Source organism: Amphibalanus amphitrite, unplaced genomic scaffold, assembly GCF_019059575.1.
Source record: "Amphibalanus amphitrite isolate SeventyFive unplaced genomic scaffold, NRLGWU_Aamphi_draft 000490F_arrow, whole genome shotgun sequence".
NCBI classification, from domain to species: Eukaryota; Metazoa; Arthropoda; class Thecostraca; order Balanomorpha; family Balanidae; genus Amphibalanus; species Amphibalanus amphitrite.
The window spans coordinates 273,334-299,393 of NW_024881984.1; the positions used below are offsets into that span (position 1 = coordinate 273,334).

At 50.7% G+C, this 26,060-nt stretch overlaps 1 protein-coding gene across 10 annotated transcripts in view; it reads left to right on the top strand.

Annotated features, from left to right (window-relative positions):
* LOC122392546 (polypyrimidine tract-binding protein 1-like) overlaps positions 1-26,060 on the top strand; it is a 137,981-nt gene that overhangs the window by 13,117 nt on the left and 98,804 nt on the right. The gene's annotated exons all lie outside the window — the stretch shown is intronic.

A 26,060-nucleotide genomic window follows, 5' to 3' on the forward strand; every position in this document is an offset into this window, starting at 1 on the left:
TGCTTTTCATCATTGTTCCTCCTGTGAATTCAGGTGATTTGTCTTTTTCCAAAAGTTATGGATGGTAATACTTACCCAGAAGCAAGGCGTGTTCTAGGTGGTTTGCGCAACAACCTGAAGACGTTGCAACTCGCGACCGAGCTGCACTTGCCCACCACAACCCGTTTGTCCATTCGCGCCGTCCGTCCTATTGCTCAGGCACAGCACCCCGTTGACCCTCGTTGACCGGCGTGACCCTTGGTGACCTCCCGCGGCCCTCGGGCGGCGCCCGCATTGTACCCCACCCATCACTGACGCCCCCTCCCCCCTGCCACCCCGTCCCGCCGCCATCGCCACTCGGATTTACCTCTCTCCCTTCACTGAGGCGGGGATAGGGGTACAAATGACGCAGAAATATGACTCAGCATCGCCTGCAGAGCCTGTACCGGTGAGCAGTGAAAGCGAAGGCGAATGGAAAGGGCTTGAGTTGGTTGTCAAGCATTTCGGTCATACCAGCAGAACCCGATATGTGTAGGTGATTCTGTCTTATGCAAATATTAACCGGTGGCTACAGTGCATAGGGAGAGGAACGGGCTACAGGGCCAACGTTTTCCCTTTCAAACTCGAATTTTAACGTTACCCCTATTTCACTTTTGGCATTGTGCGGAAGGAGCTGAACACCCGGTTACCAATTTTTGCGGCTACCCCCCCCCCCCACACACACACACTTGAGTCTCGGCTAGGTCCGTTAGTATATATCATCACGAACTCACGATCTATCCCTACGTAGTGTCGTATGTTATAATTTCCAAAAGCTGCACCAGTCAATCGATGGTTTTGAATCAGCTAACAAAGCTGTGAGTCGTGACCGTACACTTGTTGGTGTTTCTGGCTACTTCTCGGGTTCCTATAGTTCACCAAACCTTTGCGGCTAGACTGTGGAAAATCCAACTGCCTAGCGACCGCGGACCGTCTGACTGCGGCGTTCTCTACGCGTAAATAATGACTTAACCCGCGCCCCGTTGGGCTCTGCCGAGCAACGCGCCCTGTTGGGGGGGGGGGGGCATTTTGGCCCCCCCCTAAGATCTCGAGAACCACGCAACCTAGCGACAAGCGGCAAACGGTGTTAAACGGATAGCCCTATCAGGGAACTACCTTGTGACCCAATTTTATTGACCTAGGTCAAACCGATGACATCACAGATCAGGTCAAAGGTCCAATTTTCACCGTTTACAGGCATTTCAAGAAATGCGTTGTAAAATCGAGTAAAATGCATTTCATTGTAAATCATCGATGGGGAAATGTTCTTCAAACACATATTTTGCTATTTGAGGTCACTGATACCAGGTCAGGTCACAGAGGTCAGGTCACTGGGGGGTCATAATATGAAAGTGTCGTGTGATACATGTTTTATGGTCCATTTTACATGACAAATGCGATTATGTGGGTCAGGCAGCCTTTAGGGCCAGCTTAGGTCACGTTTTGGTCAAGGTCAGGTCAAGGTCAGGTCAAATTAGGTCAAATTTCAAAGTTAATATTTTTGCATAAAATGGGTATCGAATCGATGCAGCTCGTCACGGGGAGTTCAATGGTGGTCTTTGTTTTGCCGTAGGTGGTCTAGAATCGCTAAAAATTGAGTTAAAAAATTTGACGTCATTTTTGAACAGTTTTTTCGCTATAACTTGGCCAAAAAACGAGATATCGATCTGAAATTTGGTACGTATATAGAAGAGCGCAGGGACTATCACAAATATTCCGGTTTTTTGGAAATTCGGAAAATTTTTGGATTTTTTTTTAGTTTTTATAAAAAAATCAATTTTTTGAATTTTTTTGGGTCAAAACCCAAAATTTGGAAATCCGAGATAGCAGTTTTGTAGCGCTGCTTTTTGTCTACTAGACCATATAAAGAACTTTGAAATTGCTTGATAACTGTAGATTTGGTGAGCGTTTCAAGATTGCATGTTTTTTGCTCATTTTTGCTCGAACATGACCTCAGTTTGACCTCAATAACTCCTGACCTAAGGTGACCTAAGACTTGAAATTTGGTGTGAAGGTGTCAAATTGATGCCCGGGAAGGTACTGAAAATTTGGCGGCGCTGCGCGCCGCCGTTTTCTTGCTATTCAGGAAAAACCACAGGGGGGGGGGGCAAAATGCCCCCCCCCCAACGGGGCGAGGGTTAACTTGGCTTGGCTGCAGGTTTGTAAATATAGCACCAACGCCTTAGATTTAAGTAGTGGCCAATTAGCTGTTTTCTGGCACGCCATAACTTGGTTGGCATAATTTAATTGTGACTTGGAGGTTGAATTAGTGCACGACAATTAGACAAAGCGTTCTCCTTTGTTTTGCGGATGGCTGTGAAGTTTTGGCGAACGTGGATGTTCCTCATTCTGAAAAGTGCGTTAGATGAGATGCTTCTTTTAATCTCAATTCTCATTTGAAGATTTGTAACACGTGGAGGTGTGAGATGCGATTTATGACCGACTTCTTGGCCGCCCTCTGCCCTGGGACGAGTTCGATCTTATGAATTTCATATACCTCAGTTGATTTCATTCACCGATGCTGCCCTCTCGAGGGTCCTCTCAATCATGTGTCCCAAGAGTGATTTCTAAATCGTTTGATTTCATCGGAGTCTGTCGTCATAGCAACTGAAACTTACCACGGCTTCAGCTCGGCCTCCATCGATGAATTCAATGGTTAGATATGCATTATTTTTATGGTGCTCAATTAGACGTAGAATCTAGAAAACAGGTCTTCACCGTCCCTTTATACGTTGGTAGCCAACGGATGAGTTTTATGCAATATCCAATATCACCGAACAGTGGTGATTCATGTTCGTGATTGAGGTCCGAAGGAAAACACCCGAGAACAAACATTCAGCTTTCGGCGGTGTCTCCAAGTGAGAGGTCATCCGTCTGGGGCAGCCGTGCGGCACAGCCTACCTTCAGGCGCCTACCACTACTGCCATCTACCGGCTGGATTATAATTATAGCCGTGCGTAATCAGTCGGACCGGACACTGGTAAATCAATCATTCCATTGAATGAACGAAGCGGAAAGTACATAAGTAGTGCAGTTGTTGAAATGTCCTTGTATTTAAGGCTGGGTTTGAGCCTCTTTTATTTTTTTTTCCGTAAACCGTGCATTTTTTTTTTTTGGTAATTATTTGATGGTTTACATGCCTTCTAAATAAACACAATTTTCATTTGTTTTTCGATAGCCTGCTTGGTAACAAAACAACTAAATACGTGCTGTTTGAGCTGCGCTGTATGAGACCCTGAACACGAAACTTTGATACTCTATACGCTTTAGTGTTTTCGGCGAAGTAACCTCATGTGGCCAGCTCGTTTTGCCCTGTTGCTGACGGATATGGTTCGATGCTTTATCGCCGGCACTTCCTGACCGGGGTTGGAGTACTACGGACGTTTATCGAGCTGTGTCGGTGTCGAGCAGGCCGACAGTGCCGGTTGTCAATGGTACCGTGCCAGCTATAAAAGGAACCAGGGCAGGGGTGGATTTTTTTGTTTTTTATTGGGGTTGCACAGCCCTGAAAGGGCGCCCAAAGCGGTACCGAGGGGCGCAATAGTCCGGAAGTGGGCGCCACCAGGTACGGTCGTAAATTTGGCGTTGGGGGGGGGGGGGAATTGGCAAAGGGGCCCCTGTAGACCCTCGCTGGGGGTGGTGTGTTAGCTTAACCCGCGTACCGCGTAGGGGGGCGAATATCCGCCCCCTCCCCCTGAAGTTTTTCGTAAGTAGCGGAAAACTTCTGAAACCAATATGAGACCCTTATGATCTTAAATGATCTTAAGCCCGGCTTAAGATCATTTAAGGCCAGTATTGAGATTGACCCTCATAAACCGGGTGAGACCTCGCACAGCAGTATGGGTCTTTGAACTCCAACGTGGGTCTTACGAGACCTGCCTGAGCCATCAGAGGCCAGTGCGGGCCCGGGGTCATCAAAGGCCAGTGCGGGGTCGTCAAAGGCCAGTTCGGAACCTCTGAGGAAGTGTGAGCCCTTGAGGCCAGCGTTGGTCCTTGAGAGGTCAATGTGGGACCCCTTGACTGGTATGGGCCCTAAGAGACATGTGTGGTGCCAATGCGACCCAAAATAGACACAACTAACGACATGGGGCTCTCAGAGACTAGCAGCGGCCCTTAAAAACCTGTACGGGCCAAACAGATCGACAGGGGCCCTCCGAGATCGGCAGAGAATAAGAAGATAGCATGAGGCGCCTATGATGGGCAGGCCCGGGCTCTCAAAGACCTAAATGGAACTATCAGAGACCAGGGACCCTTGGCAGCAGACATGGGCCCTCAGAAACCGATGTGACCCCGATATGGTAATAGACCTTAATGCCGGCCCGTTGCGACGAGATAACGGCCCTCAAATTCCGAAATTCCGACATGGGGACCAACAGAGACTGACAGGGAGCCTTGGAGGACGGCATGAAACGCCAAAAGTTCTTCCTTGGACCCCAGAGACTAAATATGGGACTCTCAGAGTCTGGTGCGGGGCCCTCTGAGGCCTGTTTTGGGCCACCAGGGTCCGGTTCGGTCCATCAGATGCCGGTTATGGCCCTCAAAAGCCGGTTTGGGACCCTGAGTGGCCACTGGCCAGTACTGGCCCTCAAAAACCAGTTGGTCATTAGAGGCCAGCCCAATATGATCCCTTACAGGCCAGTGTGGAGCTCTCGGAGGTCAATGTGGGCCCTCAGAGCCCAGTGCGAGGCACCCAAAGTTCAATCTTGAGCCCTCAGCGACCGGAGTGGGTTCATTATAAGTTAGTGTGGGTCCCTCAGAGCAGCCTCAGGGACCAGACTAACCTGGCACCCCAGAGACCATAAAAGGGCCATCAAGGGCGGTGTAGAGACCCCATAGACCGGCTGGAGCCCATTGAGGCCAGTTTGGGGCCCTCAGAAAAAGAAATGAGGCCATTAGAGGCGTGGACCCCCAGAGACCAGTTTGGGAGCCCTCAAGACCAGTACAGGGCTCTCAAAGGCCAGTTTGAGGCCCTCAGAGGTCGATGCGGGCTCTTAGTGACCGGCACCCAAAGGTCAGTCCTGAAACCCAGAGACAGAAATGAGGCCATCAAGAGATCAGTGTGGGGCCCTCAAAGGCCGGTTGGGGGACTCCTGATGCCGCTTTCGGGCCCTCAAGGGCCAGTGGAGGGCTCTGGGAGGTCGATGTGGGCCCTCATCGGTCAAGGTGGGCCCTTGGAGGCCACTGAAGCGCCCTCAGAAGTCAGGATACTCAAAGACCGGTATGGGGGCTGTTACATAATACCTGGCGTTGGTTTCTTGAGCCTCGTGACAATCGGGTAAGAGCCAGGGCCCCTACGCCCATCGGGGCCCATCGGTTGTTTAAAGGTAGTGTGCCACCTTTGAAAGATTTCCCATTTTATTTTTCCTAGGATAAGAAGCTTCTGTTTTTACCTAATATCGCAAAAAAAAAAATCAAAAATGGGCCTGGAATAGTGCCTTTTTCGCCTAAAAGTTTATCGGTTTTTAGATATGTATAACAACTGTAGTGGGCTCGCCTGCAAACAGGCGTCGGCAACAATCGCGAATGCGGCGCACATGTGACAATAAGCAAAGGTCATTATAGTGTTACGACCATACGACGTACGGGAATGAGTTATCAGCTGTCTAATCGTAGACAACACAATGTCGAGCCTTAAACTGTAAGCCTGTATTGGTATTGTTTCTTTTATTTGGCTGTCGAACATTATTTATGGTTTGAAATATGATTTTATGTAAAATAATTGATATGAAAAAGCCGTCTCATAAGTTATGACCCCATTTCACCACACGCAAGTGGCAGAAATGACAATGATCAGCTGACGCATTTTTCTTGGCCGAAGTCAGAGCGCGCAGCCCGACGCACCACCACCGCACCACAAAGTATGAGCAGAAGCCGCGCCCAAAGCCAGGGCCCCGGTAACGTGAGGTAGCCGAGTCAGGGCAGCGTGCGCTGACCCAAGCCGGGGCCGCAGCTTTGGGCGCGGTCTACCGCATCCCCGCGGGCAGCCCCGGGCTATCACATGACACCGGGAGGACGCGCGGCTCCGGCTTGGGTCAGCGCACGCTGCCCTGACTCGGCTACCTCACGTTACCGGGGCCCTAGCTTTGGGCGCGGTCTACCGCACCACCTAACAGGCGTGTTCGAAACCGCAGGAGCTGATGATGAACGGGTTTATCGAAACTTGATTGGATGAGCATATCGGTAATAGCGATTTCAGTGTGTGCATTTATTGTTCATAGTGGTGTGAAATGTGGTTGGGGTACGACCGACAACCCGTCGGGGCGAATTTCGCACTGGGGTACTCAAAATTTGAAGAATTTAAGACGTTTCCATGAGTTTTGAAGGTATGGATAAGTTCTAAATCCGGTTCTCCTTATCTGGGCCATTAACTCCATACGGCCCAGGAAAGCTGGCACACTACCTTTAAGGGGGCAAATTATATGATGGCCATTTGGCCCCTGATTTGTCTTTGGGGGGGGGGGGGCATGGCCCTGATGCCCCCCTGCGACCTCCACTGGGCGGTGAGCGGCGCACCAGGAATCGAAATCCACGATTTTTTTTTTTTAACTGGTCATTTTTGCATGTCCGACAGCTCTACGGCCTTGTGACAGCTCAAGCTCTTGAGAGGAGGGTAGTACCTACATTAGAGGGGGCGGCGATGGCATTTGCACTTGAGGCGGCAGCGCCGGCAGCGCCTACGCTTAGACGGGGCGGCACCTACATTTTATGGGCAGCACCCTAACTTGAGGAGTGGCACCCACGCATGGGGGGGGGGGGGCGGCATCTATCTACATGTGAGGGAAAGGCACCTTTATTTCAAGGGGTGGCACCTACACTTAGGGGGTGGCACCTACATTTGAGGGGGCTGCATTGCAACTAGGCCTTAGGGGGCGGCAACTACACGCTAGGGGGTGCCATCTACATTCGAAGGGACGGCACCTACATTTTATGGGATGACCGATGACACCTATGCATAAGTGGCCGGGGCCAACATTTGTGGGGGCGGCGCGGCACCTTCATTCGAGGGGCCGGCACCTGCATTCGAGGAGGGCCGGCACCTACATTCGAGGGGGCGGCACTAACATTTGAGGGGGCGGCACCTGCATTCGAGGAGGGCCGGCACCTACATTCGAGGGGGCGGCACTAACATTTGAGGGGGCGGCACCTACATTCCGAGGAGGGCTGGCATCTACATTCGAGGGGGCGGCACTAACATTTGAGGGGGCGGCACCTACATTCGAGGAGGGCCGGCATCTACATTCGAGGGGGCGGCACTAACATTCGAGGGGGCGGCACTAACATTTGAGGGGGCGGCACCTACATTCGAGGAGGGCCGGCATCTACATTCGAGGGGGCGGCACTAACATTTAAAGGGACACTCCCACCTTAACATTAGTTTTGAGTTGAGATAGCCAAATTGGTGGCCATGGCCTGCAAATACCGGTTTGGGCACTCACAACATCGACAAATGCTTTAATTCGGAGATATGGAATTTCAAACTTGCAGTTTTCGGATCCTAAGGGGCTAGTGCATTGGTATGCCCCCTTAGAATTTGTGACGTCAGCGGAGATCTAACGATTTTTAAATCTTTTACTAAAACGTTTGGTAGCACGCGGTGGTATCTGCTGCTTTGTGCGCAACAAATGCCGCACTTTCAAATAAAGTCGCTAGGAACAGCGGAGATCCCAAAAAGTAAACAAAAGTAAAAGTCTAATATCTTGAAAACCGGTGAATATTTTTCGATGAAATTTGGTAGATATTCGTTTTCGCTCTTTCTGAACCGAGCGACATCACTTTCGTGCCAATTCATTAACTTTTTTGAAGGTGGGAGGGTCCCTTTAAGGGGGCGGCACCTACATTCGAGGGGACAGCGCCTACATTCGAGGGGCGACATTTACATTTGAGGGGGTGGCACCTACATTCGAGGGGGCGACACCAACATTCGAGGGGGCGGCACCTACATTCGAGGGGGCGGCACTTACATTCGAGGAGGGCCGGCATCTACATTCGAGGGAGGGGGCGGCACTAACATTTGAGGGGGCGGCACTTACATTCGAGGGGGCGGCACCTACATTCGAGGGGCGGCATTTAGGTACATTTGAGGGGCGGCACCAACATTCGAGGGGGTGGCACCTACATTCGAGGGGATGGCGCCTACATTTAATGGGCGGCGCCTACATTCGAGGGGGCGGCACCTACAATCGAGGGGGCGGCACTTACATTTGAGGGGCGGCACCTACATTCGAGGGGCGGCACTTACATTCGAGGGGGCGGCACCTACATTCGAAGGGAGCGGCACCTACATTTGAGGTCTGAGGAGGCGGCAACTAGGTACACTAGATAGTTGATGGGTGACTATTGCCTACATGATGGGTAGGGCTCTTTTGAAAGATGGTGCCAAGTCAACGGGTGGCATAGAGTTTTGGGATGGCTCAGGGTTATGGGGGCGGCACCATTCGAGTCGCCCGCCGATTTATTTCAGTTGTAAAGTTGGGGTTGCACAAACCGATGTTGGGGTTGCACAATTCAAAGTTGGGGTTGCACGTGCAACCCCAACTTGATATAAAAATCCACCCCTGAACCAGGGTGTTTCTAATGTAATATTTAAGTGCGAATGGGCCGCTATTACGTAATGCTTGTCAAGCTAAGAATAGCTGGTACTGATTCAACGTTAAACAGTGCATAGATCAATATTTGAATGCCATGGTGGCTTTAGTTGGTCAATGGTCACGTCCTACTTCTGTGTCATTTTATAGCGCTGTAACTATATTGTTGAATGCATAGCTGCATGTTCTGCCACGAGTGGTACCTTATGTTTTTGCGGGTATGTGCCAAAGCCTTAAAATTCATATCACTGCCAATGCATACAATATGAACTCTTTTTCGGCCTTTACCATGGCTATCCATCAAAAGTCGACACCCATCCCACCACTGTTCTCCCGAAAACCCTGGAGCGGCTCCAAGGTAAACCCACGGTGACTGTAAATACGGTGAGCTCATCTGGATTTGGTCACGTGATCATTTTCGAGCGCAGCGCACGTGCAGTTGTGGCGAGGGCACTTCCAGAAATTCTGGATCCATCCGATTTTGGAGCCAATGCAAAGTCTATGGGAAAATGGTTCATTTTTATTTGTTTTTCGTATCACACCTAAACTTTCAAGTTTTTCTCAAAGATACACCCTGATTCATGTGTAGAATTGATTGGTCTTTCATATGGTATCAATTTTAGATTTTTATCGGATAATTTCAAAAATTACTTACCATTCAAACTACCAAAAGAGGTGATTGCGGCTAAGCATTGTGACAGCCATATCATGTCATTGCAATGCAATTGGGAAATTACGCTTTCTTGTGCATCTTCATTTTAACTGTTCTCGAAGTTAGTACCTACTGGATGATTCATGCGTAGAATTTGTTGAACTTTTGTCTTGTGTCACTGTTAACCTTTATGAAATAATTATTCAAGTCATTTCGCCCCGGCCGACATGGACGCCGTTGTGAGCCGGTTTTGGCGTCGGGGAGAGGGAGAGAGAGAGAGAGAGAGAGAGAGAGAGAGAGAGAGAGAGAGAGAGAGGGGAGGGAGAGAAGGGAGAGAGAGAGAGAGAGAGAGAGAGAGAGAGAGAGAGAGAGAGAGAGAGAGAGAGAGAGAGAGAGAGAGAGAGAGAGAGAGAGAGAGAGAGAGAGAGAGAGAGAGAGAGAGAGAGAGACGGGGACGGGGACGGGGACGGGGACGGGGACGGGGACGGGGACGGGGACGGGGACGGGGACGGGGACGGGGACGGGGACGGGGACGGGGACGGGGACGGGGACGGGGACGGGGACGGGGACGGGGACGGGGACGGGGACGGGGACGGGGACGGGGACGGGGACGGGGACGGAGACGGAGACGGAGACGGAGACGGAGACGGAGACGGAGACGAGAGAGAAAGACCAGGGGCCATCGGTGAGGCGGGAGCTCCACGACAGGTACTGGGACTTGGGAGCGGGCTCGCCTTTTCCTCGTAGTGACCCATCAAAGCTGGGCGGCGGCGGTACTAGTTTCGCAACAGACAGAGACATGGAGCGACTCGGGACTCGTCTCAGTCCGGCCGCCACCCAGCCGCCCGCCGCGCCTGGCCGGGCTGCTGCTTCGCCGGCCGGATGGCGCGGGCGGCCCTCCCGGCTCCCACCCGTCTGGGATGCGCTCCCCATCCGCAGGGCGTCGGCGGCGCCCAAGAGGCACAAGAATAACGGCAGTGCTGCGGGCGGCTTGTGGGGTGACGGTGCCGCGCTCCTTCCCCGGCTCCTCGCCGTCCGTCCCCCCTCCCCGGCATGGGCGCGGGAACGGGGGGGGGGCAGTGGGGCAGCTTGCCCCCTAACTTTAGGGCCTTGGGGGGCGGTGCCCCCACAATAGGGCTGTTCAAAAAAACCGAATTTCGGAAAAGTATACGGGCTCATGGCTCGTGTGGTGAGGTATTCTTTTCTGAGTCCAACGATGCCTTTTTTCCGAAAAATATTAACTGCTTCATGCTCCCCAAACGGCTTGAAGAGGACCATGTCACGCCCGGCGACCGGCCGGTGTCAATAAGGGCGAGAATTCGCCGCCGCGCGCGGGCGGAAGCGCCTTATCGGCACCGCGCGCCACGGCATCTACCGGGCGGCCGGCCGGCCGGTGGTGGGAGGGAATGCATGGTCTTCTTTCACATGATAGGGGTGCGCTAGCCCATATTGTCGGAGTGGAAAGTTTCAGTGCACTGCAGCATCGTTGTCTCTGCTGCGGTGTTCTGTGTCGATGGTTCAGAAAATAGGCCAAACAGAACTAAGAAAAGACTCAATGCCTCTGGCTACATAGTTCATTCGAAATATCTCGTTTCGAGAATACAGCGCGGTGTTTCGCGGCCGCTGCTACCACGCTGCCAACAGGCTGACTACATCGTCCGAGTTTGCTGATATCTCCATGAAAACCCAATTTGACACGTAGGCTGCTAGCGAACAGTAATCGCCACGCACTTTGAGAATGTGGATCGATCATGGTTGTTCAATACAATAGCGCTCGTGAAATAGGGCGCAGCTGCCACTCAACGAACCATACCGCTTTGTTCATTAGTCAAGAAGCGAACTGAGCAACAGCACAGCTCTATGTACTGCTGTTGACAACTTACATTGCTTTTAGACGTGACGGTGGCTTGCAGCCCACATATGCTGTTGCCAACTGTATGCGAAAATTTGAAGTTTACTAAGAACAGCAGGAGCTGGTAAGGTGCAAGGACAGAATATGGTGACCCCGACATCGACGTTACGTTTAGCAGGTACATTTGCAGTGCAAAAAAGGATGACATGCCCGGGAATGACGCGGTGGCCGCCCTGATTTGTGACGGAGTTGGACGTGAGTAGTCAATAGCGGGAGTACACATACAAGTCAAGCGCCCCTCAATCCAACCCTTCGGGCAGCAGCGGCACCAGCAACCCGGCCATGTCCACAGATGCCGTTCAAGATCCGAATCCAGAGCCGGCATAGAGCACGGCTCTGCCCTGACGTGACATATGTATATCCCCGGCGTGTCACGACGGACAGACTATTACCTCGCCTGTATAAATACAACAATGTATACAGTAACCTTACCTATTTCCAAGTCTCATGTTGAGGCGAGAAGCGATCAGCGTCCAGTTCAACTTCGACGAAGACTCGTATTCAGACCCGGCAAAGAGAGCACGGCTCAGCCCTGTTTCCGCGGCTTCTAATGGCCACATCCATACGAGACATCTCCAATAGTCTGTTTCACCTACTACAAAACCAGGTTGCTGTGTTGCGATTAGCACGATACATTTGTTGCGTAGATATCTGTTAAATGCGTAACTAATCAGAAATAGGAAAAGTAAACATTGCCATCGTCATTCGCCAAACAGGCGAGGTCAAGCATAAGTCTGTCCGTCATGACACGCCGGGGATATGTGTCACGTCTCAGGGCAGAGCCGCGCTCTGTGCCGGCTCTGGATTCGGGTCTTGAACGACACCGGTGGGCATGGCCGGGCTGCCGGTGCCGCTGCTGGATTGAGCGACGCAATTGGTTTATATGTGTACTCCCGCTATTGTCTCTACTCACTTCTCACTTCGTCACACTGTCAGGGCGGCCACCTTGTCATTCCCAGACATGTTATCTTTTCTTTCGAACTGATAATCTAAGTAAAACAAACATCAATCCTGTTGCTTCAGCATTTCACTTCAACGAAACTGCATGACATTGGTGACGCCGATGCTGGTCAGAGCCATGCCCCAAAACTTGGGCCAATGACTGTGCGAGGTCTCCATATTCTGTGCTTGCACACTGCCAGCTCCTTCTATCCCTCATAAATTTTCGCATACAGTTGCCCACAGTTGGGTAAACCCACAGTGTATATAAATACAGTGGCGGCAAATGCGCTTGGTCACGTGACCAAATCTGCACGTGCGGTTGTGGCGAGGGCACTTCCCGAAACTCTGGTGCCAACGGCCTCGCGGCGCCCATAGAGAATACATGGGACCTTTTCTTTTCAGACCTATCGTGTCTAAACCAAGCCATTTAGTGCAAGGATACGACTGGTTTGAGATTCAGTAGTCTTTTGGTTACAAGTTGGCATAAGAAACGTATTTTTATCGGCAAAATTCGCAAAGTACCAGGTGGTTTTCCGATACCCTGCACGCCTCCTTACCCCCGGCGGCCGACCGGAGGAGTCAGTAGCGCTCCACTCACGACTTTTGACGATAGCTCAAAACACCTTACAGCTAGAGGGCTGCTATTTGGCACACGTTATCTTTGCTTCCATACGCATCTTTGGAAACCAATTGCATTTCCGTCTCAGGTCAGGTCACTGACTTATGACCAGGCACGTACCCAGGATTTCGCCCAGGAGGGGGCCACCTGCTTCCGAAGGGGCCCTTAGGTCACCCGGGGGCCCCCAGGCCGCCCAGGCGACCAGGGGCCCCCAGGCAACCAGGGGCCCCCATGCGACCAGGTCCCCGCTACCAGGGGCCCCCTTGGTGACTAGGGGCCCCAGGCGATCAGGGGCCCCATGCGACCAGAGGCCCCATGCGACCAGGCCCCCCGGCTACCAGGGCCCCCTTGGCGACTAGGGACCCCAGGCAATCAGGGGCCCCCATGCGACCAGGCCCCGGCTACCAGGGCCCCCCTAGGCGACCAGGGGCCCAGGAAACCGGGGGCCCTCGGATGACTGCAGGGGCCCATCGGGTCATCAGGGGCCCCTCGGGTAACCAGGGGCACATAAATGAAACTTTGATATCATTTTTCTTCCTAATAAAAGACGTTTTATCTAGTGTTTGAAAAAAATATACCGGGGCCTGAGGGGCCCCCTGAGCGCCTTCGGCGCTCAGGAGGGGGCCATGGCCCCCGTGGCCCCCCCCCCTTGGGTACGTCACTGCTTATGACATCACACGTGAACCTCTGCAATAGTTCCAAAATACCGAAACTTCGCAATGCCCTCGGTGCCAGAGGGGCTGTCACAGCGAGATGATACTTACAGGACCTAGTATCCTCTAGGAGTCTCAAAACTTGTATATCTCGGATTTCTCCTAGAGGTCACATGAGGTCAGGCCGATCACGCGACGTCACCATTACAAGTCAATGGGGAAAATATGGAAACTGTAATTTTGACGCCGAGAATGATCTAAACCTAGCTCAAGCACATGGAATCGCAATTTCATGCAATTCTTGCAATGTCCAATGCTTCACTTTTGCATCTTTAACCTAGCGTGACGTCATTCATGACGTCACAAATGTCACAAGTTTTTTCGTCAATAACTCCTGATAAAATTGAGCTGGCAAGTCGGAAAAGTCGCCAATAGACTCGGGAAGACCTACCGAATCGAATGATATGCGATATAACCTCCTCCGACCAAGTTCGTGACCTGAGTGCCTCTGACCTGGCTTTGATCCGATGTGAACACCTTATGTTGACCCCACCCAAACAAAAGTGTACCATTTTGACGCACCGGAGCATGACAAACATGATGGTACTAAAATCGCGACTCTGCGCCGTTTTTTTTTTTGACAAAGTTATTTTTCAAAACCCGAAATCGTATTTTGGCCCTCGGGGCACTTGACCTGACCCTCAGAGGCCATCAGTTGACCTGAGACTTATAAACCGTGCATCAATCGCTGTGTCCCCGGTCCCGTAACGGCACACATGCTCGTTTTTCCCGCGTGGCTAGCTCGAGGTGGGCGGGTACGAGCGTTAGGCGGCACGGGCGGACATCGATGGCAGCGCCTCTATCGGTCACTAGGGAAAGCCTGGCTGTAGGCGACGAAATACCGGCTGAGTTGTCACACGTTGAATAGGTTTATAGACATCCGTCTTGTGAAAAAGTTGAACTTTTGCCTTCAATATTTCTACAGGCAATTTTAGAAGTGTCTTCACATAGATTACAACACCGTTTAGATTATTGTATTCACTTCAAGCCTTCCCTATTGTTCTTGATGATGCGGGAACTATTTCTAATTAGTGTTTCTAGCTTAATAAAAGAACATATTGTGCAAACGATGAAAAAAGCATAGATGAAATCTTTAAAATGCAATTTTCTCTAGCAATTAATGATGAATTCTCTACAGGTCAAGGTAAAGATGCATGCTAACTGATAATTTAAAGTTCTTGGGGCCAGTTGTTTTCTTCTTTTCTTACGTCGCCCCAATGGCCGCGAATACACTTGTGATAACGCCTATCGAGGGAGTCGTACCCGCCCACTCTCGCGGCTGGGGCGTAGGTATGTAAAAAAAAACTAAGAAGTCTGGTGATGATTGATGCAAGATTCTTACAGATAATGGTAGATGAAGGTAGGGCATCAGTTATTAAAGATAGGTAAAAAACAAATTTCCGAAAGTCGGCAGTGCCCCCCCCCCCTTAATTGAAGGTGTTCCGCCGCTGCCCGCTACTGTATAGAACAACTGTAAGCAGCAGGCTCAGCTTTTCAGTTTCTACCTATGCCTGCACACAGAGAAAAAATCACCCCAAAAAATAGGGTACTACAGAGTACCGATTCTGCACTACTATTTCGGGTATGTTTACCTTAAAAATGCAGGTAATCCCATCCCAGTCGTGTCTTGCTACCACCATAATCAAGGTACCCGAATTCCATTACAGCTTTTTCCTACTCTTGATTTTCCGTTCATTCGAAGACGCTTTTCAGGGTACACCGCTATTTGAGGTAACGCTACGCAATTATTACGGGTAGTAATACACTACTTTCGGGTTTTTGTACCATGCCCCAGGTTCATTTACCTCGTATTTTGGGGTAGTGTAACCTATTATGAGCGCATAAATATGGGTCGGATAACCCAATGTGGTGTAAATGTACGCCAATCGCTCTGCAGAGTGCCAAATCTGTACCATTTTTGCGGGTACCACGGTTCTGAGGGTTTCGTAACCAGGTGCTCGTATCCAGTGTCATCAGGTACTTGTACACCACGCGTCGGTTCTGCTACATTCCGCTACGCAGTTCACCGGAACAATCTGCTAAAATACGCACACCGCAGTATATCCCGCGCCCCGCTGGGCTATTCAGCCATACGCGCCCTGCTGGGGGGGGGGGGGGCAGATTCTGCCCCCCCCCTGTCTAACTTCCGAACCGATGGTCGTAGAAAGACGGGGAAAACGCCGGCCGGCGGACGCCGCCGGCCGGCGTTTGCCGGGACGGCCGGCGTTTCCAGCGATCTGTTTGGTCGAGCGCTTAGTTGGTAGGAAGCTGGTAGGCATTTTTGTAAATTGAAAAGTATGATGTTTTAAAATAATTTTCCTTTACAGAATCGCTTAAATGAATTATTCATTGAGAATAAAGGCGTCTTGCACGACAAAATATTTGTATTTCGTGTCGCTTAGTTGCGCCATCTGTTATATACCAACGTTGGTATATTCGTTATCCTAGCAGAGGTGGGGATGGAATCGAAAATTTTCGTTTTTTCTTGCGTCGCAAGCAATTTTAAAAAATCGTACTTGACTTTCCAAACACATGCATGTGTTGTCACATGTGACATGGTCATTTGGCTTTATTTCAGCCACACTCGTTTGCACTCACCTGGTGTCTGGTACTGTTCCTTGACGGCGTTTCTTGACATCCCAGTGCTGTTTCTTGTTGACTTGACGGCTTGGTGCCCTTGCAAAACACGATCCACCACCACACTCGACCGGGAAAGAAAGTCGCGCAGCTCACTTGCACAATAAAACGCGTGAAACGCCATTAGCACTCGCCGTGCGGCTCCCAGCCTCACACACACCCATCACGCCGGCCACGGCGGCACAAACTGAAAGCCTGCGCGCCAAAACAGTCAAACGTGGAACGATGATTGGTGGAGAGCAACACCCTTCTGCGCATGCGCGACTTAGGTCACGCCCCCTGAGTTTCTGACAGCATCATGTAAAATTACTAACAAAAAGGTAACTCTACCTAAAAATAAGTAGTCAGAAAACCGCATTTAAGTACTTATACACCCTTATGAGTTGATGCATGTTACAGGTACCTGCTTTTCAGTGACAAGTAGTAAAAAAACATGCTGCCAGAGTAGCTCTATCACGACCGATTCTGATTTTTCGGGTAAAGATACCACTCTGTTTGTTAATGATACCCCGAATTTGCAGGGTACTGTGAACCTTGAAGGTACATTTACTAGTATGTGTGTAAAAAGAACCATTGGTGTACGGGAACCCCAAATAAATGGTGTGTAACTATTCCTATTCAGGTTTTCATACCTGAGAAATAAGGGTACTGGTACTCCTCTTATGTAAAAAAATCCCATAGAGGGGTAATTATTTTTCTGTGTGTGCAAACACAATAAAATCAATGGAAGAGTAATAATAGATTAATTGCATTTTATTGATGCTATTCAAGTATCAATGGTAACTATGTCACCGATGATTCAATATTATTTGCACGGTATCATTAACCACCACACGCCTAAATATTTAGTATCTAAAATAATGCAGTAAAATAAGCTGCGCCACGTCTGTCGACAAAATCTGGTGCCAACTCAAGGTCACACGGAAAATGCGGTCACGTGACCAATGTCCGGCAGCTGGGTAAACCGGGCTCGGTAGCCATGCAGGGTTGTTAGTGGTGTCTCTGGCAGTCTGCATAGCACGCCTGCTGCGTGTTCAACGTGCCGGCACCTGCCAGAGATGTGCTGCTTCCTGGCAGTGTGTGAAAGATGTGAGGGACTAGGTGTGAAGGGCCGAGGGCGTCTTTGTGGGTGTGTTGGAAACGAGGGTCTTGGAGAGATGCGAATTCGGAATGTCTTGTTGTGTTGGTAGGTGGGCTGGATTTGGGATGTGTCAAGCTGAGCTCATTTATGGTTGTTTTCTTCAATTGATGCATAAATCAACTGGTAGAGATTTGAGCTGTTTCGAAAGAGCAACGGATTAAGGAATCTTGTCGTGTAAAGAAAGTCGATCTAGAAAGAAATTCTACGAAAAAAAAAACTGAAGCTCTCTTTTCATGAAAAAAGACTCATATTCGACTGAACTTATGCTTCAATTCTCGCTTTAGGTAAACGTAAAACGAGATGAGAGTACTACAACGAGATCATAGTGAATCGCGAAGAACCCAACTCGTTAGGTAAGCGTAGTCCTAAAGTACGTTACATTTGCTTACAAGTTACAACAGTAACAGGTGGAAATGGCGTGTATTGCATCGATGCTCTTCACATCGATGATCATGGCATTGCACGAAAACTGAAAAGCGGACTTCAAATGACTGAATAATTGTAGAACAACGTAGAAATAAAGGCTCTTAGCGCTCAGATAATGATTGTGGATTGAATGACGAGTGATGCTACAACAATGCTCTGAAGCTATTCATAGGCTTGGTTGGGTGTCATGAAGCTCTCACGGCTTTGTACTGAATGAGTCCGTCATTCTTTGTTGTACCTATTCACGCCCTAGTGTCGTTGAATGTGTCTCGGTCGATAGCAGAGCTATGTTTGGTGCCCGGCCAAAACTATGCCTGTCGTCCTGTATTCTACGAGGGGGTATCGAAAAGTTCTGATCATCACATAGAAGATGTAGACCGATTTTGATGATTTTTGGTTGGTGTGATATTTGGTTGTTAAGAACAATGTTCCCGCAAAGAGAATCCTGAGAACTGGTTTTATCCTATGTAAGAGAGACTTAGAAGTAAAAAAGATTAGTGTTGGGCCCATTGAGGACCGAACCGTCATCCAACTAATGCATTTGAAACGGTATCACACTGAGAAAATGCATCAAGAACATGAAATTAGTTTATGGCGAGGAAAGCCCATCTCATGCACTTACCGAAAATGAAGAAATAATTTTCAACTTTGTGGCATGGCCCTTGCACGGAAGTCAAGAAAAGAGTGATTACCAATGACTGACAAGGTAGTGACTGTGCAGGAAGTGGAGGACCTCATCCTTACAGATCGTCGTGTGACCTTTCAGATGATTGTGCAACAGAAAGGTTTCGATGCTGGCAGTGCCTGAAAATATTATCAGCGAAGAACTACAGACGATAAAGGAGTCAGCCCGCTTAGCAGTTCGTGTGTCTACTTTGTTCAAGAGAAAAATGCGTCTTGGCCCTTCGAAATGAAAACTAGGCCTTTTTTAGGAAATTGAAGACATCTTCGATGATTTGATGACTTGTGACGAATGATGGGTCTATGTGTATGATCTAGAGACAAAAAGATGATCAAGAAGTTTAAGCACGGCACATCTGTCCTTCTTAAAAGGCGAAGATGCAGAAGCCGATATGGAAGGTCAATGCTATCAGTGTTCTAGATCTGGCGTAGGATAGTCATTACCGACTGTCTTGATGATGGTCGGATAATGATAAGCAAGCACTACTGCACACTTTTGAAGAAGTTGCGAGATGGCCTCAAGCAAAATCGTCGCAAAAAAGCCCAAGAAAGATGCTTTATCCTCACCGACAGCGCCCCCGCCCATTCATCCTGAGCTGCGATTGAAGAAACAACATGATGTGGACATCAAATCCTACCGCATCTAACAAATGCACCTGACCAGGTATTAACTGACTTTTGATTGTTACGGGTAATGAAGAATCCACACTATGGCCGGTGTTTTATGGACAGAAATGACGTCATTGATGGGGTGGAGCAGTGATTTACGGGACAGTGCGAAGGTCCTGCAATGACCGCCTGAGGCAGCTGAAGAAACGATGCAATAAGTTTGCGGTCGTGTGTGCTGACCTGTAAAGGAGTAATGAACATCATGTGAAAAAAAATCAGATTTCTATCTCATCTAATTCATGGTGATGATCAGAACTTTTCGATACCCCCTCGTATTAGTCACACCTTCAGAACCAATCTGGAGTCTCATGGTAGCCGATATATGTCGAGTGTCTGAGTGGCCAACTTACTCGTCTTATCCGCGATGGACGTAATATAGGTGGTTTCAAGTAGATATGTTGGAATGTCCTTCTGCTGGACCAGAGGCGAACAAATATTCAGTCTCTTCTCTGGAGATATATTTCCGGTAGCCATTGCCGCTATGGGACATGTAAAACATCAGTGGCTCTCCCAACCGCAGTCCGCCATATTGTTACCGCACGTCACCCGGGCTCGTCGTCGTCTGTCAATATCATCCTCTGCTGAATATGCACTGCAGCTCGTCTATTCTGCGCCACCTGGCTAATTTGTAAGAAGGCTGCTGATGAATATGGTGCGCTGGTAATGAGCGTTATCTACATATGTAATTTTTACCAGGAAGATCCAGTCGTGCGTTATAATCGCTATGTATGTGGTGGTGTTTTTTTTTGGGGGGGGGGGGGTGTGAAGCATAGCTGATATCAAGCTCTCGATAAACAGTTGCTGAATATGCAGAGGGCTAGTCAAAGGCAGGGCTAGTCGGTGCTTGTTGAGGAGAGATCTTCCGACACAATGCTTCGGCGTTACAGACCCGCCAGGGTATTTTTTTAATTCACTTTTTAAACGGTATGCTAGCATATCTTTTGGAGTTGTGATCCCGGATGGATTTGATCATATCCCATATGGATTTGATAGAATCTGCCCCTGACCTCTGCAGCTTCATTTGATGACGATCATTTTCTCGGTGCCTAAAGAGTTTTGAACATTGTATACCTATTGAATTGTTACGTCTGTTGTTAATAACCTTATGCTCATATTATCTGAAAAAAATTGCAATCGGGATCTTATAAAGGTGATGGAGATGCGAATCAAAGCCTGGCATGGACTTTTTATGCGAATTCCTCTAAGACAGTCTGCGAAGCCCACCTGTGACTCGTGTTGTTGATGTGTCAGGGTTTCCCTGCTGATGTCATTATTGACGCTCGACCGGTAGGTTCTGCGTATGTGTACTGGATTCTACGCGATCTATGGATTCTACGATTGCACTTGGAATGACGTAATATGTCCGCGTATCACAATACCACCACCACGCTATATTGTCCGCGGAAGTCGGAACCGTTACGTACAGACGCCACGGCTGGCACCCAGGAGGAGGCGTTATTGATCGCGCCAGCACCATCTCGCTGATGAATTTTCTTTGAGCAGATTCTGTAAAACACACCCGGGTGTAATTTAGCAGGCTGGGCGCTTCTGATCAGATATACGAGAGCCTATTCGTGTCCCACTGAGACCCAGTTGTCTGGTGCGCTATCAGCTGAAGCTCTGTTCGCCCGTTTTAATGATACGACACCTTCAGCCCACGTGCGTGTGCGCCGTGCTTTTGTGCGCGCACGCATTTGAGTGCGTACGGGGCCGTGACTTCCAACACCTTGACCTATCCGTAGGCATGCCTGTAGTGTAAGTACGGGTGGTTGGGACTGGCATATTGGTGATAGGTGATTGGTTGGATGTAAAGATGTTATACAATATATGGCAGTAGCGCCGTCTATCCCCATGAGACGGACCCAATGGTATGCCCGTGATTAGCGTCGCCATATCATTCCGATTCCACCTCTTGATTTATACACTCCATAGCTGTGTCCCATTCCCATGTGACCCAATGACGTCATACCTATGATCAGCGTCTTCTCATCCCCATTATACCAAGACAAGCCGGCCAATCTAGTCGTCTTTGTCGATCCTACCGTCCACCTGTGTGTCTCTAGCGGCCGTCCGATCGGCCCCGACGCCCGCCCTGATTGACAGCCACCGTCCCCCGGGATCGAATATGCCGCGCGACACGACGTCCGTCGAGCAGGATTGATGTATTGCCGCCGCTCAGACCGGGGAGATTGATGTGTCTCGCCGGCCGGTGGCAGCGGTGTGGGGAATATCCGTGCGAGACAGGCCGCTATTGAGACAGATGGGACGGTGGCTACCGACCGGTGGCCGGTGGGTCTGGTCAGGTTCGCTGGGCTGGCTATGGGTGGTCTATGGGAGCTATGGGTGGTGGTCTGTGTGCTTTCTGGGATGCTGGGCTACTTTGCTGTTGTTCTGCGTAGGCTCTGGCTACTTAGGTGCTTAACTGGGGCTAATGTAAGTGGTTATCAAAGCTGTGGAATTGCGATGTTCAGTACATCGATAAATTGGCGAGAACTGGGAGCAAAGACAGAATGCAGAGCTCTTAGGAACCAAATTAACTCTGTGTTCACGCACTTCAAACTTTCAATAAAGTTCCGTAACTCCGATGGGAAGTCAGAAGCTGAGATAACTGAGCCACTACTTACTGATTGAATAACCTGCCGATGGCAAACTTTTCCAAAACTCGGTGCCGTTTGGCCATCTAAAGCCTGAGGAGAAATATTGTCCCAGTGGAGCCGGACCGTACGAGTTTCAACCGTACTCGGTAATGCGGAGTAGGCAGCGGCGTGGTGCAGCTGAGTTGATCGAGCCGAGCCCCCTCGCCTCCGCCTCCCGCGCCCCCCCCCCCCCCCCCCCCCGGGCGCTGAGGGCGCAGCGTGCTGTATTGATTTGTTGACCCAGAACGGGCTCGTGCAGCCTCCCACCTGTCCTGTGCCAGAAATCCATTTTCTGGTGCCGGCTCGGCGTTTCATCTGCTTCCACTATCCATTTCCGGTGGGGTTTCATGTCCGGAATGAGACCTAACTCACGGGACGCATTCATCTTAGTCTCATTTTATTTGCGTTCTTTCATTTGTTGTAATGCTACTGTCAGCATTTTGCTAGATGGGGACATTGCAGGCGTTTCAGCGTATTGTAGTTTCCTGCTCTGGTGCTGCCATTGCGCTGCTCTAACGAGATCAGCACGGCAGGAAAGAGGACGTTCTGGAAGGAGGGCTGCCGTTCTTTTTAAGAGAAGATGGTCAATGGTCATGCACTCATGCCCGATGATATCTAAATATTAAAAACACTCCTACGGCGTGACCCGTTGAAAACCCATAAATGACTCCGATACTCATCTCCATTTATTTATCTTTCTTTCCGCTTCCTATTTTGCCCTTTCGGCTCATGATGACTGAGAGGACAACTATTATCGGCTTGGTGCAGCGTGAAGCGTTACTGCTTCTATCGTTGCCAGCGTGTTTTTCATACCCATCGCTGTGCCGTTGTGATAAACGTCGCTGCCATCTGGGAGCAGTTCCTTAAATTATTTCAAGTTTAAACCAGATAAGGATCATGCGAATGGCCTCAGCTGTTTCGTCACCGAGACCAATAGTTGTCAAGAAGTCGGCGTGTATTGAGTCCTCCAGAGAAATCAGAGTTCTCAGTCCTCGTGTCGATAAATCTGGTAAAACCCTGGGAATAAAACTGCCCGCCATAAAAACACATGGCAAACGTTGCATCGCGAAAGCCATAAAACTTAACAACATCGCAGTAGCAGACAGTTGGCAATGTCATAAAAATGGCGTCTCTACGCACTGATAAACACCGCATTGGTCTGGAATGTCCTCCGATCAAGTTCTGTCAAACCTTGCCGCCGCCTCTCGTCACCCCACCGCGACCTCCCTATCGTCGACGACATCGTCGAGTGTTTCCGTCGCAGTCGATGAGACGGACCAGCTGCCGGCGGCCCCTCCGAATTGATCTGTTGTCGGCAGCGATGATACGGGCTGAGGGCGACGGGCTATGGGTGGTAGGCTGAGGGCTGAGGGCGACGGGCTATGGGTGGCGAGCTGAAGGTGGGGAGCGCAGGGCATCGGCCGGGGTGATAGGGGACAGAGGGACCGCCGGTCAACCGACGTGAATGTGTAGACCGGCGTAGATGAGCTTCTATTGAAGTGATGTAAGTGGTAAGTTCGATCAAATAAAGCTTGTGTGTTGTAGCTTGTGGATATGTGAGATAAGTTTCAGGCTGATCCGCGATCTGCATGCTCGTTTTTGAAGAGTCGTTCTAGCCGATTGGGCTAGATGACTTGACAACGGGTTTCGGTAGAAATTCTAAATCAACTTAGAATGCAAAAATAACTTTTCGAATAGGAAAGCAGATCAGCTGTTACGCCGTATGATTTTTTCCTTCAATTCGTTGTCTGGAGGCACATGCATTTCCACTGTCCACGGACGTGTGCTCGTGCGCTTCCCAGCTCGCTTTCCTCACCTCTCCCAGCCTGGTCCGTAGAAGGGTGTGACCTCCGCCACCAGCACCCCTGTCGTCGCCATCGCTCCAGCGCACACCACAGGCGCCGCGCGCTAATAGCCGGTGACGGCTCGCCGAGACGTGCTGTCGCCTCCGAGATGAGCCCCGGCTGCCGACGTGGCTCCGACGGTTCCGACGACGACGATGATGGTTTCGACGGCGTCTGCCGAGGTAGCTACTACGGCTGGACGGTGGTGGAGGCGACGGCACTGCTTTGGCCTTTGAGACACAATGGTGTGAGAATCTGTTTCACTTCCCTAGTTGGTTGCTGTTCTCCGGTTTTCGACCGCTGATCACCGATTTCGACCGCTGATCATCGGTTTTCGACCGCCAGTCGCCGTTTTCGACCGCCTGGTTGTCGTCGGTTGTCGGTTGGCGCTACTCATTGGCTCCAATTCGGCCGGAATGTTCTCGTTTAGCTGTAATTAGGTACTTAAATGTTAACAGGTAGCGGTGAAGCAGTTTACGCTGTGGATGGCTTAAACTGAAATGTTTTGTAACTGATTACAACTGGCATTTCCTTATTGCTTCTCTTCAAGCCCTGCAAATCATGCCATATTCATAAGAAGAGGTTGCATGCACCTTTCGTGTAGGTATAATTTTTACCGGTAGGTACTGAGTTCCATCGTCCCGCTCCAATGAAGATTATAATAGCACGCAAGCCTTCAATCGTTCTTTACGCGAATTGCGGATCTGTGGTATAATCTTCCGCCGCCTAATCCAGTAGTATCGATGAAATTCTACGATTATTAGGCGGGCAGCCTTCTTCATTATACTAGTGGCCGCTCATCGAATAATTGTTCGACACTAACTTTTTCAGGCTTTGGTCAATTTAATTTAAAAGGCCGGGTACACATTGGCTAGATCAGCCATCATTAGGCTGGGTAACCTCGAATATGAGCTGGATCACTGCTCTGGTGAGCTCAGACGCTCGCCAGCTGTACCGTCTATCAGCTGTGTTGTAGCGTCACTCCGATTCCGTGTCGTGTGAAAAACTGCAACACTTGTGACAACGCTATATACGCCGCCAGCCACGCACTACATACATCAGACATTGCTCGCGATCTGGCCTCCGTTCTGCAGAAACGCGGACAAGTGCGTCGCCAGGCTCTGAGAGCGCACTTCGCATCAGTGCAGAATTCTCTGCGTTGTTGAACTCAGTCTGTGAGAAATGTCACCTCATTGAGATATCTCGTGCCGAGACAGACTGATGTCGTGCTGAGACAGCTCAGCCCCACGGCGATGGCTTATTTTTACGACCGGCGTGAGCAGCAATCGGTCGATCGCGCAGTTACGCAGCCGTGTACAAGTCTGGACCGTTTGTATTGAAGCCGCGCTCGGCTCGAGGAGTGGGGTGCACGACGGTTTTTGCCGCACCGCTCACCTGTCTCTCCTCGGCTCGGCTAGAGTCAGCCCGGCTGCCGACCCGCCTGTTGCGAGCCGGCGCCGCTGCCGATCACGCCTGCGGTGCGGCGTTTTTACCCGCTGACACAGCGTGCTGCCGCGGGCGTGCTGCTGCCGAGCTTTCAGGAGAGATCGTGGTGGGCCGTAGAGGGCCGTACCACGCCGTGGTGCGGGCGGACCGAGCACGGCCGGTACGGCCGCTACGGCACGGTATGGTGGGACGTGCTTACCACGGCGGGCACGCCCGCCACGCCGGGTGGTGGTTTACAGCACGTCTGGCTTGTGACGGTCCCGACAGCCACGGCTGCTTTGATAGCTTTGACAGCTCCGTCAGGGTTGGCCTCGATACACAGTGACATGCCTGGCCGTTTGGCGGTGACGGTCGCGTTTGTTCAGAGAATTGCAATGACTTGAGCTCAGAGCCTTAGGTCTCCAGCAATGGTGGCTCGTCTCTGGCTCCGGCGGTAGTGGATTTTGGTGGACTGCCACTGCTGGAGTGATCTATTCAATATAAACCGACCATTAGTATGACAGGGTCATGCCTGGCCCGTTTATGGAGAGCGCCGGTCCCTCGAAAATGTCGGCATTACCCGGCGCCTGAGTAGTTAACAGTCGGGCGGCGAAAGCTGAACGCTGGCGGTGTTTTCAATCATCTGGGACCGGCGCTGTGGTGCGCCATTGTTGTCTCACAGCGCCGAGCCCGCCGCGCGGAGCGCTAGTGGTGACGGCGCCGTGCCGGGATTTGATGAGCGAGGCGGGTGGCGACGCGTGGACCGCGTGAGGCTGAGACCGTCACCCTAACGCCTCCATCGCCGTCCCTGGCGGCTCTCAGCTGTCCCCGTCGCTCGCAGAAAGTGAGCCCTGCGTCCTCCCGGCCGTGTGCCCGTCTGCTCGTCTGCTCGTCTGTCTCGTCTGTCTCGCGGGTAAGACGCGGACGGTGAGGGGATCGCGAAGGTCGTTACGGCGCACCTTCTCGGACCGTTCCAGCCTTGACCGTCTGGGGCGGCGCGGAGCGGTGACACCCATCGCACTCCCACACAGGTGCCGAGTGGTGGGTAGGGGCGGCGGCAGGGTACCCCGAACGGACCGACCCGATACCGGCAGCCGGCAGTGGAGCCGTGCGGTTCCCCCAAACACAGCCGGCTGTCTGTCAGCCGTCCCGCGGCCCGT